Source organism: Plectropomus leopardus, chromosome 16 (assembly GCF_008729295.1).
Source record: "Plectropomus leopardus isolate mb chromosome 16, YSFRI_Pleo_2.0, whole genome shotgun sequence".
Taxonomy (NCBI): domain Eukaryota; kingdom Metazoa; phylum Chordata; class Actinopteri; order Perciformes; family Serranidae; genus Plectropomus; species Plectropomus leopardus.
Genome location: NC_056478.1, coordinates 20,535,903 through 20,556,068, shown reverse-complemented (window position 1 = coordinate 20,556,068; position 20,166 = coordinate 20,535,903).

Below are 20,166 nucleotides of genomic sequence, written 5' to 3'. Positions count from 1 at the left end.
ACATGGACTTTCAACCAGGAGGCCGCTGTTTGTGTCCTGTGTAAATGTAGTTACATGACTTGGTGGAATTTGTATAGCTGGCCTACGTAAATATATATAATTTTATTTTTTTTTAAATATATAATTTTTTTTCCCCCTACGTAGATTTTATAACCTAATCCACAATCTTTTCGTGAGCTTAAACAAGTTTTTTCTTTAGTCTATAAACCAAACCAAACTGCAGCTGTTTTACTTTACCCATGTTAACAAACTTGTTTGAAACTGTAACCGTTCGTAATTGCCTTTGTGTTGTTTTTGTGTTACCAGCATCTAAATTTAACACATTTCATGCCCGCCACCATACAATGCGTTGTTAAGAGGTCATGTCCATTTCAAGTATTTTTTTTTTTTAGTAAATGTATTTATTCATATAACAGGTACACTGAAATACAGTAAACATTGAGGACTAATTTTTACATTTTTGTCCCCACCTCTAACCCTAGGATCCCACAAAAAAACCCACAAAAAAAGTAATTAAATAAATAAATAAAGTAAAATAAATTATAATAATAATAAATGTATATCTAAACAAATAAACAATAATAACTAAAGGAGTAAGTAATCATAAATAATCAACCCTTCCTTTTAACATAGGGGTTGAGTCACTCATTATTCAAAAGAACATGTGAAACCACTGCACTGTAAAATATTTCAAAATGTACTGACATTTAAACAGCGTGCAACAGTAGTGAGCACTTCATTTGTCCTGCAGTGTCTTTAGTTTAACTCTGTCATTGATCATAGGACCTCAAACAGACTGATGATGCCTTCAAGTTGAACTAACTATTCTCCATTTCACGTACTTCAGTGAGACTGCGTTGAAACTTTAATGAAGTGAACCTGAAGTAGGGTGGATCACAAATAAATAGAGAAAAACAAAGAAGAATTTGTGCATAAATACATAAAATTCACTTAATGGCATCTCCTCTCCTTCCCAGTAACTTTAATATACAGTTTAGTAGAATAAGAGAACACGGTAAAAACACGGCTCAGTGTTGAGCTGTGTCTAATGTGCAGTTTCTCCCACTGCATTAAATGTCCCAGTGGCCATCAACATTCAGCTGGTGAAGGAAAAACAGGGACACTGGATAGGCCTTCAGTGTCTGACTGTGGAGGAGCGGGGGCCCATGGAGACTGACATGACACGCACGCACACACACACACACACACACATACACACACACACTCATACACTACTGTGTGTGTGTGTGTCTATGCACCGTACAAAATAGTGTGAGTTTGTGCATTTTCTCAAGGTGTCTGTCAGTGTGTGTGTGTGTGTGTGTGTGTGTGTGTGTGTGTGTGTGAGTGTGAGTGTGAGTGAGGAGCTGTAGATCTCCTAATTTAGCCTCTAGAGAGCTGAGACGTCGGGGTGTCAATCTCACCGTGCCGCTTTTTTCCCCACTTAACTTTTTAACCGAGTTTCCTCCTCTTTGCAATCCTCTGTATTTATAGCTGCCAAGCCTGGAGCAGCCACGTATGTCTCTATGTGTGTGTGTGTGTGTGTGTGTGTGTCTGCGGTATTTACCAACATTAAACTCTTTGTGCTGTGTGTGTGTGTATGTGTGTGTGTGTGAGTGTGTGTATAGCTGCACAGCTGTTGATATTGTGGGGTTAGGGGTTTGGTATTTCAGTCAATTTCCACAGAGACGAAGATGAAGCGCAACACAAGAGAGACAGAGGAAGTGTGGAAATCGCTGGAGGAAAAAGAGAGAGCAGAGGAAGAAAGAGAAGGAGGTGAAAGGGATGAGGAGGGAGGGATGGTGGTGGTGGTGATGGAGGGGCTTGAAGGGGGTAGAGGGATGGATGGAGGGATGAGGCAGACTTCTGGCCGGGCGAGCTGCTCTGAGACTAATTAAGGTGAGGGCAGTGGCAGAGACGAGGTAATGATGAAGAAAAGGATTTACTCCCTCCATCCCTTCGTCTAAGACGCACACCACCACCTCTCTACCCGTCACTCAGCCCTTCCTCCACCCCCTCTTCCTCTCCTCCCTCATCCCCTGTCCATCTCCCTTCTCCTTCCTCCTCTTGTCTTCCAGTGCTGCACTTCCACATCCTGTCCTCGCTCACTAAACCAGTAAGGAATGTCACTGAACTAAACACCCAGCAGGGAAATCAACATCATTTTAACATGAAGAAAAGGAGAAAAAAGCAAAAAAGAGGCATTTACATTGTAAGGTTAGAGTGTAGTGCATTTACTCTGAATTTCTGTGACACAGTGCTTTGGTTTCTTTCGCTGTAATGCAAACATTTGACCTCAAGGGGACAAGAACACTTGAGCACGAGTTTGCAGGTAGCTGTCCTCTCCCCTGCTAGAAATTAATGTTAAGGTACAGCACAGGAGGGAAAAATGTGGAAAAGTCAGATTTTTAAATTAAAAGTGCCCCTAGTCTTCCTGAGGTCCCACACACTGAAATACAGTACAACATAAAATAAAATTACACTCAGACAAATAGAAAAATAACATGATAATAAGGCAATGATATGGCAAGCAGACTAAACAGATAAATTCATGACTAAACAGATACATTTATGAAAGAATTTAAGGATGTAAAATAGCAAAAAGCAAAAAACACAAGTACATACAATTAGCACATACAATCAGTGTTGACCTTGTTGTTTGGTTAGATATTTCTTTACTATTTTTTAAAGTAATCGTGTCACTGATGTGATGTATCTGGGCAGGGAATTCCAAAGTGCTGTTGACCTGTAGGCCTATATAGCCATAGCTTTAGGACTACTTGTTCTTTGTGATGAAAAATTACTTATGTCGTTGATATTGTTGTCTCAGACAAACTTCAAAAGTGTAACTTGTTTGACAGTTATAGCAATAAATACTTGGAATTAGATAAGGAATCAAATTGCTGGATATAGCATTAAAATCTTAAAAGCGCGCTGTGATTGCAGCTTTGCAAGACAAATTTCCCTCTGGGGGCAATAGAGTTTATCTTGATCTTGATCTTGAAATTATTGTATCATGATTCTGCACACACTAAAACAGCTTCTGTTTTAGTCTGCTTTCTGAGTTGTATACCCACTTTACTGTAAATGATTACATGACAGGTGTCCCAGTAGTATTACTGATCGCACCATCCTGCGACCTGAAAACAAAAAGACCTCAAAATCCAAAACTTTTACAGGGAAATTATGTCTTTCACTGGCTTCATCTCTATCTATCTTGCTCTCATTCTGCAGCTCTGTTCCACTTTTTTCCACTCTAACACGCTGTACGGCAGCACCACTGTCTGCTGAGAGCCTCACATCCTCCATGTGTCAACATCGATTTTAGAAACTCAGAGAAACAGGTTTGATTTTAACATGAAGGCTGTGCAGTTTTATAACATAATCAAATACATTTTGTAAGCGCTCCCTGATACTGAGAGTGCTGTTTTCTTGTGCTGTTTTTTTTTTTTTTCAAACCATAGATTGTATTCACATCATAACAGCAACATGTGAAGTACACTTTATTATTAATTATTTAGGTCATTACAAAGATATTTTCCTTTTAAATCATATCTTCCACCTGGGGGAAATGATACATATTTTCAGAGAATGATGCATAGAAGAGTCAAATTTAAGGCAGCAGTGAAGAAATAATACTAAACTGCAGGTGTGAATGCTAATTTTGATGAACCAAATTTTGATCTCATCAATATTTACAACAGTAAATGTCTTGCATTTCAGTTTAGTACCTTTAGGCCCTCCAACCTGTAAACATTTATTTGGATGATTTCAGAATTAAGGCTTCTTCTCCACGTTTTTGCTGATTACAGAAAAATAACATTCTTGTTTTGATTGAGGGATTTTGTGTATGAATGCTGTACTTTTTTGTTTGTTTGTTTGTTTTTTGTGTATTTGCATTTTCCTCACCTGTAACATGTTTTCTAAAACATCTCACATTAAATCACCTCAAAAGTGAATTAGTATCACTGTCCCCCAACAACGATCATCAGAAAAAGAAGAATAGAAAACAATTTAATTGTCCACCAGAATGGAAAATTTTCTTTTGGTCAACAAAACAAGAAGTAACAACAAACATGTTAACACAGGGAAAAAAAATAAATAAAAATAAAAACATGCAATAAACTACAGTGCACAAGCAAGAATACCTCAAGCAAAGCATAAAACAAAAATAGATTGGAGTTCAGTGTGTTTGAGTTTAAATGCTCATAGCACTGTTTCAAAAAAATGCAGCTGCATTTTTTTTGTAAACTTTTTCCAATATTTAACCCTCATATATTCTTCCTGAGCAGATTAAACATTCAAACAACATAATTATAAGACTTTACAGGGAAATATTATTGCAACATTGACATTTGTGTCTCACTTTAAGAAACACAGAAATCCTTACTGTCCATTTCAACTCGTCTGACTTTTCCACCCTTGTTTTCCTCTTCCCATCATCCCTCCCTCCCTCCCTCCCTCTCTCTCTCTGTCAGGCAGGTGTGTGCCTGCTCGCTTACTCCAGCTGTGACTCCACTGGTTTTCTCCTCCCTCCATCTTCCCCTCGCTGGCTCCTCAGGCATCTTTCTTTGGGCAAACAGGAAGCTACATTGTCTTGTCACGGGGCCTCCTGTTTCAGCCCTGCCAACTGTGTTCTTGTCAACCAGCGGCGATACTTCCCTTTCCAACCGTTCACTTCCACCCACACGTACGCTACATCTGCTTCTCGCCATGTTTTGGCGTCTTCTTGTTACAAATTTGCATACAATTTGCAAAAGTCTCTTCCCTCTGCACATCCTCTCCTGTTGCCTGTGCCTGTCACTTTCTGGCTGGAAGACGAACAAGGAGGTGAAACGTCTCCTTACTTTAGTCTCATTGTTTCAGTCCTAAAACACAAATGTTAACAGGTAACATCTGATAGTGGAGCAAAACAAAATGAAGTCCGAACTAAAGCTAAATAGGTCCAAAGAATTATGCTATAGATACATCATTTTGACCAACAAATACTTCAAAACATGCATCTGTTTTAACATAATAGCAATTTTAAAGGTCACATATAAAACTAATTTTATGCTGTTAGCTAAAATGATAGGTAAGTCCATCTTACAACAATATTCGTTTTCCATGTATTTAATAAAGACAGTTTTTGCTGTGGTGGTTCTCGACCAAATGGCCAATAATCACAACACAAGTATACTCATTCAGTTTAAGTATTTATTACTTCCTGTACAGTGTCTAGAGATAAATGTGAGGTGAAAAAGTACTGAAATATTCAACCCATTTAAGTGGGCCAGAAGGGGTCCAGGCATAATTTTACAGGGGCACAGCCCCAGCCAACAGCAGTTGCATCAGGCCGCTCCAGTGTGTGATTTCAGAAAGCATGCCGGCATTGTGGAAGCGAGAGAAGCCTTGTGGGCATGACTTTTAACACATCTTCAACCTCCAGTGTGATGTATAACATACATGTTGGCAGCACTTTCTGAACAATAATAACATGGCAATAACAATTATTTACCTTCCCTGTTATATGGCGGTTGAGCTTGTCCTCTTCTTGGAGGGTAAGGACCTCCCAGACCTCATTGTTGTCCTAATTTGCGGACATTGCATCAACTGTTCTTTTTCTCTGAGTTAGCCACTTATTGACACTAGCTGCTTTTTAAATCTACCGTGGTGGATTGCACACATAACATGCCGCCAAAAAATCACACCTGTCCTGCCCATGGTCCCGTCCTGCCAGCTGTCTCTATTACACAGACACTATTGCAGCGCTGATAGTTCCTCCCATACCAGCTTTAAGGTGAGACGACTTTGTCCACCCACTCCATGATTGGGTCTTTTATACAGAGCAGTGAGGCGGCAAAATGGTGCAATAGTCCTGCATTGAATAGGGAGTGTAAAAGGGCCATATGAGATGTACTGGGCTTTCAACAGTGTTATTATTAGAATGTCAGAGCAACCAGTGTAGTATAAAGAGTGAAAACGTCCCCTGGGAGGGAGTAGAGGTATATGTGTCCAACAAGAACAGGACTTGTACCTAGGAGACTGGTGTTGGTGTCCTGTTGCAAAGCCAAAAGTCAACTTTGAGTTACTTAGTCATGTTTGTCATTAATCATGTGACTAACATCAACCACAATCTTTTCTTAACCCTAAGTTTTACCCCCTTAGAACCACCATTGACTTTCATTATTCCTCCTTTTTTGATGTGCTTCCTGTAGCAGAGGTAGTCCTTGTTCAGTGCAGAAATTTATTCCAAAGTTTATCTGAAGTGAAAATACGCAGTCTGACTTAATTAAGTGGTTTACTGTCTTTTCAGTACAAAATGCATAATAATGCAAAGGAGAAATTGTACTTCCTTTTTTTCTCTCTGTCTCATGTGTGAGGTGTCTCTGTAACTTTAAGCATGGTGATTTATACAAACCTGAAGTATATGCTAAGCAGTCTGACTCCCTGGATAAATGAATGTTTCATATTATATCATAAAAACATCCCTTGTACTTGTGACATGTCACCCATCGGCGTAACAGCACAAGGACAGAGGAACCATCTCATGGGGGAGAGAGCAAAAGACAGTGACTATGTTTACATGTACATTTATATTGCACTATTATTGTGTATTTGGAATATGCATTTCAATTGGGGTTTCTAACTGCACTTTGTGACTCGCGGCCTCTTGCCTGTTGTCAGTCAGCTCTGTGCTCGTACACAAACCAACTAGCCAACAGTTTAAAACTGGTTTAGAGATGGACGCCCAAAAGAAAAGCCCATATATCTGCTCAGACAAACAAAAACACCTACTTTAACATCAAGAAAGACTTGGATATGAAAAGGTTTTTTGATATGCCGAAATATTGCAATATCAACATTTTTAAGAAGGTGATTTTAGGAATTAAGGAGAGAGTCTGTGTTCACACAGCTGAACAAGTCTGACATTGGTGGAAAACTTAGGAAAAAAAACTGTTCTGACCGTAGGAAGCAAAATTGCAGAGGCGTCTCCAGCTGCTCCGCTTCTCTATATTTTGACTTGATAAATAACATTTGGCACATTAATGCAAAACTGCATGTCAGCGTGAATATTGGTAGGATATCCATTTCCATTATGTATGTCAACAGCTTAGTAGCAATATTGGCTTTTTTGGAATAAGGTCAATGAAACAGAATAAGTTGTGCATGCCGACACAGTCAATTAGCAAATTGTTGATAATTTTAACAGCACAAGAACAGTTTAAAATATGCTGTAACAACTTAAACACTATTACCAGTTCAGGCAGTGCACTCATATATGGATTTATGATGTGTGAGTATGTATAAAGTTAATGTTCGGACCTTGAAGTATACAGACAGAGCTGAGAGAGATTGGGTAACGAGAAGAAAAAACTTCACTCCCCAGAAATGTATGGCTTAGAAGATATCCTCTTCTTATGATATTATGTAGCATTGATATACAGAAAAATATGCAGTAAATAAATATGACATATAGATAAAGAGCACGTGAACTCAGTTTCATGAGTGATAAAGCTGGAATATGAAACTTATCTGAAAAAAAGAATCAATTCACTTCAGTTTGTTTAGACTTTGTGAATATCAGCTTTTAATGTGGCTACAGTGCTCACATAAGTACAAACAGTTCTGTTACCCTTTTTATAGATTGCATTAATCAGATTTTTTTAGGTTGAGAGTAACAGAAACATTAAAGGTGGTTGGCTTTAATGGTTGCAAATATGTAATCCAATTTTAAGCTAGTTCAGTTAATAATAAGACACAATTCAAAGAAACTGCTAGACTTTATTTAGAATGTTTTAGATTTGTAATGTAATTATTAGGTTCTTGCAAGAACATGTGATAGCAGTGCAGTAATTTTTCATAAGAGTTAAGGAAGTGTGATGTTTTCTGCTTCAGAGAGGCAGAACACAGAAACACCTGCTCCACTAACAGATGGCTTTTAGTTCCTGGGGTTTCATTGAAAATATAAATTATCTTTGCTTCACTTTGCACTGATTTTCCTAAGGAAGTCAGTGAAATAACTAGACAGAAAAGAAAAGTGCACCCTCTGTACTTTCATGTATAATGATGGGAGGAAGCAGTATGGAGATAGCATGTTTGATCACTGCGCATATCAGACAAGGAAGAAAAGCACCTCAGAGGAACTGTGGTGTCAGTTTTTCTCAGAGACTCGTTCTGTAAACGGCAAAATGTATAAAAATGTGAAAGAATGGAAAAAATAACAGTGCAGTTTCAGCTAAAAGAATGCAAAATACTGGGAGGCTTAGGATAAAGGATTAAAAGGGACATAAAGGTTAACCCTGTGTCTTGTATCATGTAACTTGATGGCTCTAATGCTTCGTTCAACATTTTAGCAGTATAATTAGTGAAAAGATTGTGGTATAAACAAGGTAAATAGACACATAGACAAATGCATGAAAATGACTTTAAATCCCTACAGTCATCATAGACTCAGTGCAGCAATGGGGGCAACTCACACCAAAACAATCTAGACTGATAAATAGTATTACACGCAAAAGGAAAAACATGCTTTTTTTTTTTTTTATTTGGGAGTGAACTGTCCCTTTAAGAGGTCAAATGTTGCACCAGCTATCAGGGGAACTTGTATATAAGGAGACCGAACCTTTTGGTTTTTAGACCTGAGGATGCTCATTGTCAGATCAAAACATTGTAGAGTAGTTGACATTGTGGCTGCCAGTTTTACGGTGCTTTAGATTTTCGCTACGTTAAGTGTACTGAATCACCACTGTCACTGAGTAAAGAGGTGGTTGTGGAGCTGTCACCCTTATAAACCATGCTCGTAGCCTAGTTTTCTACTGAGCTGCACAAAACAGCTCAAAACAGGAAAAGGACTGAACTTGTCGCAGTGAAACATTCTTTTAGCATAAAATATAAACAGCAGTTTTGTGTTATATTCTATGCAATTATGAATAAGATTCTACAAAAAACTGCCAAACTCCAGAAAACTTTTTGGATTCATAAAGCACATTGATGATTTTTGCACGATCAGCATTCTGTCAACTCCCACCTGCTGCTCATCCATTTCTGCTACACTGTCTGCTGCTGGGTTGATGCCCATTTTGAGCAATGTAGCGATTTTGTCCGTCATTTCTCCGTTTGTTTGGCCTAATAATAGAATTTATATCAGGGGAAACCTGAAGTAGAAGAGATTTGAATTCCTTCAAACCTCCATTCATTCACACACCTTAACCTACACTTCACTCCTAACCTTAAATAATCCTAATTATCATCTCAACACTTGCACTGTAAGGCCTTGAAAGTGGCGAAACAGAAATGGCTCACTTTGCAAAAAAATATTCTCGATCCAAACATCAAAAACTCAAAGAGGATAGAAGCACAAGGACATACACCTAAAAATCAGCAATGGAGGTCACGTTTCAGCATCGTCAAACACCCTTTTTGTGAGAGGGGGGGTGAATACAAGCCCTTGACAAATAGAGTTTTTATCTGCAAAATGGTGGGATGACAACCTTTGACCCCATTAGATTTCAGTGCCTGAGAGGTGGGGCCCGCAGCCCAGTGGGCGCTCTCATTGGACAAGGTCGTTGGACATTTGAGGGCCTGTGGGGGGACGTGATTGGAGCGCGAGCCTTATGCAGAGCGCAGGATGCAGGCGAGAACAAGAGACACCAACACAGCATGACACACATACAGAGAGAGAAGGAGGCTGAGACGAGAGAGAGCGATGGATGGATGGAAGGAGAGATGGGGAGGAAGGTGTGTGTGTGTGTTTGTGTGTGTGTGTGTGTGTGTGTGTAGCAGCAGAAAAGCCTGGATAGCAGTGTGTCAAGAGTGCTGTCAGTCACTCATCCATCCAGCTGGCTAATTGGCTCCTTACCCTCTCTCTCTCTTTCTCTCTCTCCCTCTTTTTTCCTCACTCTCTCTCTCTCTCTACCTCCCTCCCTCCATCCTTCCCTCCCTCCCTCGCTTGCCCTCTCTCTCTCCCTCCATCAGGCGTTGCTCCTAACTGCGCGCCGGAGGCCAAAATGCAGATGAGCTCTGCCTCGCGTCAGGGGGAGCTTCTGCTCTGCTTAATTATCTGAGTGTGTGTGTGTGTGTGTGTGTGTGTGTGTGAGAGAGAGAGCAAGAGAGAGTTAGCTTATCAGCTTACCGGCCCACACACACACACACACACACAACGTTCAGGCTGCTGCTGCTGTTGCTGCTATGCTAAACAGCAAGGCATCCTGGGAATTGCAGTGACAGCTCATTTTGGTTTTTTCGCAGTCTATGTATGAAAGCTGCTGAGAGACAACCCTTCTCTCCCCCCCTGCCTCCCTCTATTTCTCTCTCCCCTTCCAACACACACACAAACACACACACATACACACATTGACACATACACACACACACGCACACACATACAAAACCCTCTCTCTTTCCCTGGTGCTCATGGGAACGGGTCCGGGGCCTGTCACTAACCCTCCCCCACCTCCCCACCACCACCACCCCCCCCCCCCCTCATTGCCGCGGTGACAGGGCTTGTTGACAAACGCCAGCAGTCATCAGGGCACCATGGGAAATCTTCTGCCACCATTTTGTCAGCAGAATGACAGAAGCTGTTAATGTCTCGCCTCTCGCCCTGACACGAGACGCCGGGGCTGACAGACTCTGACACGCGCCATACACACACTCTCACACACACACACACACCTTGAGATTCACACTGCTGTGCGCAGCCGACACAAATGTCACGCTCCATACAGACGCAAACACACGCGTCCATGCACACTCACACACTGACATGCTGCACACACACCATTCATGTCCACATTTTGTGCCCCCCATCCTTCACTCTCCCCCCATCTCACTCAACAAAATCAGTCAGTGTGTGTGTGTGTGTTGTCTGACAACTAGATGTGTATGGATGTTTAGTGTGTATGACTCAGGACTGTTAATGAGGATATGTCTATGAGTGTGTACGGCTCCTAATGAGTTGTACTCTAGTGTGTGTGTGTGTGTGTGTGTGTGTGTGTGTGTGAGAGAGAGAGAGAGAAAACAGTGTCTCAGCTCTCATTATGGATGCGGCGTATGCGTCTGATCAATAACATTTACAATCCCGACAGGAGATCGAGCCTGGCGGACAACCCTAACTGACCGTTATGAGAACATGATGAACTCCGGACAGAGCGGACAAACACACTCACAAACACACACACACACACACACACACAGATACATATGGGCAGCTTCTCTGGACAGCCAATTACCGTTCCCCATAATCCACTTGCTCCACACACAGCCTCTGCCATCCACCTGTGTACAACCGGCAGACGTAGAGATGTATTTGTGAGTGTGTTTGTGTGTGTGTGTGTGTCTGTGTGTGTGTGTGTGTGTGTGTGTCTGTGTGTCTGTGTGTCTGTGTGTGTGTTTCTTGGCGGGGGGGGGGGGGGTTGCTGAGGATGCCAAAGTTCCCTTCAGGATCCACAAAGATACACCGTCTTAAGCACACAGGCCCCTGATCACATCAACACTGGTAGTTTACCACATTTCGCTGCACTGGCTGCACCTGCTAAGAACTGAAGTGTCTGTTTAATGTCTCAGGATTTTATTGAGTCGTACCTGCAGGGAGGAACACTGCAGAATGTGTTGAAGGTGGGAAAAGGTGTGTTTATACTCTGCTTCAAAGTGTGAATTAGGATTAGCTCGGGTGTTTCCAGAGGTGGGAAAGAAAACCAGCGAGCGGGAGAGATGTGGCTAAATTGAGCATACAGACATAACAAAATGTGACCTTGTGGCTTGTTTAAAAAGAAAAATCACATTTCAGCATGTTTGAAGGTTCCTTTGAAATGATACCAGACAGATTTGACTCAACAGCACAGGAAGCAGTGATGGACAGCATCAATTAAACATCAGACATCTTTGTTAGGTACAAAGGCCAAAGATTTAAAGGGACAGTGTACATATTTCCTCTTACCTGTAGTGCTATTTATTAGTTCAGATTGTTTTGGTGTGAGTTGCCAAGTGTTGGAGATATCAGTCGTAGCGATGTCTGCCTTCTCTCTAATATAATGGAACTAGAAAGCTCTCTTAAAAAATGCAACTAAAAGACTCAACAGCAATGTTTCTTTCCAAAATCAATATCCAGTTATTAAAGATAATCCACAGGATCAAACAACCAACTTTCTGATTAGAATACGACCCATTCTACCTTCTGAGCCACAGCCGCCAATCAAAACAGTCACAACCTGTAAGTCTAAAACAATGTTAACTCTAAATGACACCTAGAAGCTGTACAAAAGCTCAAGCTTAAGTGTTTTAACTTCTGAGCTGAGTTCATTTAAAATAAAGCCTTTTCTTGTCATACATACATGTAACAGAAGGAACACAATTGTGAGCACATTGTGAGAGGCAAAACTACTAATCTCCATAAACAAATATATATATAAATATGCAGAAACTGTAGGCAGCAGGACAAGATCTTAGTGTTAGAAGCTGGTGTCCGTTTGTGGTCTGGGTAGTATTGACAGGGTTCCCACGGTCATGAAAAAACTGTTAAAGTCATAATCAAATTTTCCAGGCCTGGAAAAGTAATGGAAATTGCAAAAAACATTGAAAGTTCCGGAAAGGCCTGCTTTTACTACTGTTGTAGTGTGTTGTTAAATTGTTTTTTGTAATCTTCAGTGGATAACCTTCCACATAATGTAACATGACATGAATTTCATGTTTGAACAATGTTGGGCAGGTGTTGCAAGAAAAAAGTATTATGGGCCCTTGAAAAGTCACGGAAAAGTTGTTAAATTTTGTCCTTGGAAATGTGTGGAAACCCTGTATTGACCAGTCACGTGTCAGCAGTAGGTAAACAGTCTGTGTGGAGAGGCGGAGTGCCTTGGCCAAAATGCATTGGCATTGACTATGATTAGTTGAAATAACTGTGTAGCTGCAGCTGGAGCAGCTACATGGCCCATCCTGTTGCTACATGACTTGTCCAGTTTACCCACATGTCAGCCCACAGTCAGCACTCTTGGAAGTGGAAGGGTTAGGGTAAGGGTTGCATTTTGTTACTCATAAGGTGAATCAAGTCTTCATGTATAATGAATTATAAAGTGGATTTTTGTTTTTGTTTGGCCTTCTGTGTATTTACTACAACGGAGCAATGTAGTATGGTTCAAATAACCGTCGCGTTGATGGGTTTGTCTTGTACTGGTGGCAGGCGAGGTTTGCGGGGGCGTGTCATGTAGGCTCCAAACAAAATGTGGCTGCAGCTATATAAGTCCTAAAACAACTGGAGAACAGAAAAGGAGGTCTTGGCCCAGATATCTGCTTACCACACAGAAAAAAATATTGGCTCTTGCCACTAGCGGCTTATCGTCATCAGGCTGATTGCCAATGGGTTCTGAGATTGCCAAACCGCGAATGCATTTAAATAGATGGCGACACTGTCTCTGATCACAAGTGCTTCATTGAATATGTCTAAGATGGTCTCGTCTCCAAACCCAGAAAAATGTCCACAACTCTTTTCTGAGCGCTGAACAGTTAATGTAACAGTACATGATTGTGTATTATAAAGTAAGGAAGGACATGTACACAAGCTTTTAGAGTATCCTTATGGTTAGTCTTATGTTGCGCTTTATGGGAGCAACACTGAAATTGTATACTGAAAATGTAAAAACAAAAGTTAATGCAGAAAAGGTTTTCATGAGTTTTGTTTATCATTTAATAATCAATGGAGGCTCCATCTTCTCAAATGTGAGCATTTGCTGCTTTTCATCTTCCGTGTGCCAACTACAGTGGCGAACACAAAAAAACATGAATGGCCCAATCTAGATCCAGTCTTTGGTTTGTCAGTTTTTGACTACTATAGAAACTATATGGTGACCCTGTAGAAAAGGACCCATATTAAGATATAAATGGCTCATTTTAAGGTAACAAAAACACAATGATTCTTGGTTTCAGGTGATCAGAAACTAATTGAAACATAGTTTTGAATATTATATTAAATTTCCACCAATAGATGCCCCTAAGGCCTACACACTGGACCTTTAACCCAAAGGCTGGAGACAGCATATATAGGGCCAACAGATAGTGAACAGAACCAACATTTTTCTCAAAACTTCTTTGTTTGTCAGGTGCAGTGTATTAGACCTCTTAGAGCCTCCACCCAGAGTCCTGTGTTTGTTCATGGTACACAGTGTTTGCTTATGATGGCCATTTTCTTGTAAATTTAGCCTTACCTGTCTCTTCTACTCTACACAGACTGGAGTTCTGACTAGCAGAATAACCAAAGTGGTTTAAAGTTATCCATGTACATACACACAGTGGAGCTCTGACACGTCTGCAGTATTAAAAGTTGCACACACTCTCTCCCACAAACAGTGGCAGAGCTCTGTCACTTGTGCAGTTTATACCAAAACTTTTAACATCACACACACCCACTCACACTCACTTTGACACTTGTACAGTAAGTAGGCTATACAGAAACCGGTTAAGCATCACTCACTCTTGCTAACACAAGGACGCACACACACACACACACACACACACACAGATGAGAGAAAGAGAGATAGAAAGGAAAGATCTTTGCAGCCTGTTTCAAATGACATACTGTGTTATTACACTGTAAATCTTAAACAAACGTGATATGGTAACTTAATTATGAGTTATGCCAATAAAATAAATTGAATATGAAATTTACAAAGTGCAAAGACTGGTAGCAAGCCTATACTCTGTGCACACTGTCATGCAAACAGATTAAGTTCTGTCATTGATCAGATGTGAGTATAGGTCAGTTAACAGTGATCAGCTCTTACGTTGCACTTTTTTACGAACAGAAACAAGTTTGAGTGATGTCACTCAGCCCTCTCATGCTCAGTTGCATATCCTGGCTGCTTTAAAATTGCCTTCCCTCTATGGTTGTCGTCTGCAAATGTAAATTTTGTAGGTAAACATAATAATGACAAAAAATTGCAAGAACATTTTTTTTCTGATACAGCATGCTAATAGGAGACGTCCTACCACTGAACTTGAGGCAAGTGAGAACTAAATTTGATCTCAAATATTTCTGGGCAAGGGTGCCTGGTGGCTCAGTAGATGGAGTGGCGCCCCATATACAGAGGTTGTATCCTCGCCGCAGCGGCTACAGATTTGATTCAGGCCTCAACCCTTTGCTGCATGTTACACATATATATATATATATATATATTTATATATATATATATATATATATATATATATATATATATATATATATATGGGCAAGTTAATTTACATATCAGAAGAAGTAAAACATTAGCAGTATTAAAACCGAGGACACCTACATGTAAAGGTGGATCATGAGTGATGCAAGGGGCCCAGTGTCAGACAAGGGCCCTGGAGCATGTTTATTTTGTCAGCGATGTTAAGTGTACAACCCGGAGTAACAGTTGATTCAAACATGGGTCATGATATCATTACAATAATATTTAATGCATTTTGCACTTCTTCAGAGGGCCCAGAGCCACACAGAGGCCCATAAATTAATGTAATAGATGTCAGAAATGGTAAAAAAAAAAATAAAATAAAAAAAAAAGGTGGATCCTGAGTGAAGGCCTGAGGCCCCACGCCAAACAGGGGCCCTGGGGCCAGTTTACTATGACATAGTGGTAGATGTTGTCAGGAAGCCCCATGATAAGGTTAGAACTGACCCATAAGGAGGTAAACGTATGTTAAAGTAATTTCTCTGAGCAAAAACTCTTGTCTCCAGCGTTTTGTTTTGTTTTTCTACTTTTGACAAAATGACATCACTTTGTGGCAGATTTCTTTATATGGTCATCTGCACCAGGCACGATACTGCAGGTGTTTATATTACGTACACTGCTACATTTAGCTATATGCTAACATCATGGAAACTTGGTTGCAATCTCGGATCTTGTCGGAGTATGTCCAGTTATGATAATTTTGGTTTATAAGCTTTTATTGAGGATTTTTCCATGGTAGAAACTGTCCCTACACTCTATACAGTCATTCTCCAGCTGCATTAAATCATGTAAACATCCAGTAGAAACCAGAAATAGAAATATGAACTTGAAAATGTGCAATAATAAGACTGAATTTTGATTGAGCATCACAGTATTCGATGCACTTAAAAGACAGAAATATTATCAGCTAAATTAGACTTTTGAATCACTGCATATGTCAGTACAACAATGACATGAAACAAATTGACAATTAAGTTAATTAATTATGAGGCTAAAAATTGCCACCCCACCAAAATTTAAAACATTCACTCAATACCTGCCATCACTCCTAAAATGAGTGACAGGTCTTTAAATACAGAGATCACAAAAAATAGTTAAAGCTTGAAAGGTAATTCTTGACCTGGGGAGCAGCAGTATCTGACAATATCTGCTGAAGGTCCACTTAAAGTACTCGCTTGCTGTTGGAGGTCGTCATCAAATTACTATTTTGATCCGCTGAATTCCTTGTAATGCACTCAAAAAACTCCAAAACAAGAAGAAAGCCAAGAAATGTTCTTATGCTGTTTGGTACATCAATAATGTTTCTAAGCACTGAACAACATTTAAAATTCTTATGAATTATAAATCATCAAGAAACAAGACTGGCAGACACCCTACAGGCCAAACTTCGGTTTAATTATTATGTCACCATCAGTTTGAGTCAGTTAAACAATCTAGTGACTTAGCAAATAGCCTATAGATAGGTCAATATTTATAGGCTAAAATGGCCCATGACCAACCCTCAGGATGTTTCCTGATTCCTTTTGTTGAGTATATTTACTGTAAGCCATTACCTTGGGTCATCACAAGTTGATGACAAGAGCCCTTAAAGGAGCTATTTGCAATTTCCATCCACCCAGCCCAATCGAATGGGGGGCAGTATTTCACCCTTTAAATGTTTACAGTCACCAGTCATAAATAAAGGCAACTGATAACTGACAGCAGAGCCACAGTAACAAGAAAACAGTGCATCACAGCATTTGAAAAGTTAATCTCTAACTGTAAGCCTACAGGTTGTGTTTTCATTTTACACTAAAGATACGTTTCAGTAAATTGCCAACGTTTTTTTACTCTCTAAGTGCTGTCTCCACAGTTGCAAAGCCACACCAATATTTACTCTAGTTTTTCTGATTGTGATGGGGATAACGGTTGTTTTCATTAAGTTTCTGCCATGACTTTTTCTTACAAACTAATTAATTCGCTCAGAATGTAACTTCAACGTCATATCCATTGACTCCGGTGATATGTTGAGGACTGTCTTTCAGTCGATTTGTGTTTCTCCTCCACCTAAACCTGACCTAAACCCTTAGCCCTAACCATGACCACCAAGCTGGGCGCTACACATTAACAGGGGAAACACTATTCAACAGGGGAACACACATTGACACAACACTGGCCGGCTCAACTTCTTCCTCCTTTTCTGTGGCACACTTAAGGCTACAATGACTTAACTTTTGCCTCTAAGGCCAGGATGTATTATCACAGAAGAGACCGCCCATCCCTGGCTGCTTAGCAGTGGATATCTCTGCAGTGCAATACATAGGCATCTTGGACATAATGTCAAAGGTGTTACTTCTTCATATTCTGTTGTTTATTATTATTACATTAGGTCATTTTTTAAAATACTGTGTGCACAAGATAATTTTTAGATGAATGATTACCTTATCGGTAGGGTTGGAAATTGGCACCAGCCAAAAGCTGGTAAAATATACAAGTGCCTGCTAGATTTGCTTCACTTACCAGTCAAAAAAAAACAATGGTAATCTGTTGAGTGGCTTGTAAATTTTGTAATCCAACAGCCAAAGTGGCAAGCAGACAAAAAAAGTAAACTTCCACCCCTACTTATGGGATTTCAGAGTCTCGGCTGTTTTTACAGTTTCACAATTGTTTCACCTCAAGGCCAACTGTTGTCTGAAAGCTTCACTGGAAGTGTGTTTGCTGCACATACATAGGCTGTACATTGACAGCAGGAAGTTTATCAAACAAATTTGATTGGGCCCTTAAATCATTGGAAGTGAAACCATTAACTCTATGGGCCTATAGAAAAATATTTCTTTTTCTAAAAACTGTGGGAAAAAAACGACAAATTCTGACACTGAACACCCCTATTGCATTTTCACAACTCGCTATCGGCGCATACAGTAGAGCGAAAGGAAACTTAACATCGCACACGCGTGCGCGCACACCGAGCGCACGAGCAGGTGGAGAGAGCGCGAGTCAAGTACAGCTTTCAGCAGGTGCCACCCCGCGTGAGCCGGCTAGGACGAGATGAAAGACACCGCTGCACACCGACTCTCTCTCTCTCCGACTCCCTCCCTGCCTCCCCCTCCGCGCGAACACCCCGAACCCCCCCCCCATACCCTCCTTCCCCGCTCCCCTCCTCTCCCCGCTCCTCCGCGCGCTCGCTGAGGTAGATTTGTAGTGACAGCAGCGGGTGCATTCGCCAGTCATTCCCCATAAAAGGTTCCGTCTGATCAAAGCCCCGCTGAGGCAGGGAGAGGCAGGGAGCCGGCCCGCTATGTCGGCGTGTCGGTGTGTGTCTGCGTGTCTCCGGTGTCTCGCAGGGTTGAGGCGGTTTTGAAGCTTTAAAAACACAAAACCCTCTCTGTCTCTCTCCCTGCTATTTACATTCGAGCTCCGTTTTGCCTTGGCAGTAAAACATTGGTTTTATTCCCTCCGCCTGTAGCCCGTGTGACAGGCTCGGCTGCATTAATCAACTCCTCCCGCACAGAGTCAAGGATTTCTTAAACTGGAAGAATTAAATCTTTAAATACATTTTAAACGGAAGTGTCTGACTGAAGTTATGTTAACAAGGCCCCCAACCTGAGGTGTGTGTGTTGGCGTGTGTGTGTGATACCCCGCTGAGCGCTGAGGGGATCGTACACACCAAAGCAGAGAAGAGGCAATGTGTTGATATAAATTTACCCATCCGCTGTCAATTAGACAAACACTTTAGCGGGTGTAAAAGTTCGCTTTTTAATGCAATATGAACACCAAATATCAGGAAGACACCACTGCAACCTGAACTTTTAAGCAACCTGACAGCCACGTTTCCAAATTCCTCCATATTCATGTTGTTTTAAATCACCAGGAAGCGCGAGCACTTCACTTTACCTTCCTCATTAACATCAGTCGTCCCGTCACATGTAGACAGCATTATTCACCATCAATTAATCACACGGGAATCCAAAGCCAGTCTACTGCTGACACATCTTTATACAGGCCTGGATGCAAATGCAAAAGTATTTTGGCAATGCAAATTAAAAAAAAATCTGTTGTAAAGAGTAGACTGTACACCCCCTTTCCCCAAATTCATTGTTGTTGTTATGTGCAGCACAAAGGCTCCTATACATTGATCTTTTTCCTTGCAATAGTGTCAGTCCCTGCTGAATTTAACATAGGCCATCAACAGTATCTGAAGTTGCTGATTTGATGTCCCTGCACCGAGGCCTTCAACCAGAATAGTTTAAATAAATGCAGAGAAAACAGATTTGCACAAAACTTAAACGACATTTTGGAAATGTCGATAAAACACAATTGCGGCATGACTGCTTTTCCACTGAATGATGTTATGCAACTTCTTCCCTCACAATAACATTCAAAGAAACATGGTGATAAATGTTCAAAACATTAGAAGTTTTCTTTCTTTCTTTATTTAACATTTGATGTAGATGATCTAACTTTTTCAGTGGACAAAAAAGTAACGTTATACAGAATGTTACAATTGACATTTGGGCAAAATAAAATTGCCCTTTAATTTTGGCTATTAGAAAATTGGTCTTAAACTTACTTATGAGTGGCTAAAAAAGTCTTAAAAAATCTTAAATCTAACTTGCCTTCAGCTGCAGGGACCTTGTGTTTTATAAAAAAGTTGTGATTGCGGAATAGGAGGCAGATTTTCTCGCCTTTGAAATAGCAAGGGAGGTCGTAACAGCGCCGATACTGCATCTGTGTTGACAGGAGTGGCGGTGAGACAGGACCAAAGGCGTGACGGGCGTAATGTTTCGATGACGGTTAGTGCGTGTGAGCTTCCATGGGAGATTTAAAAAGCAGTTAGCAGTAATTAGCAGCTAACTCAAACAAGAAGAACAGTGGCGGAAAATATCTGCAAATTGGGAAAACAATAAGATGCAGGAGATGATAGATCAGCCTCCATATTACAGAGACAGTAAATGATTGATGTTGTCATGTAATGTCATTGATATTGTTTATAAAGCCTTGGCGACAC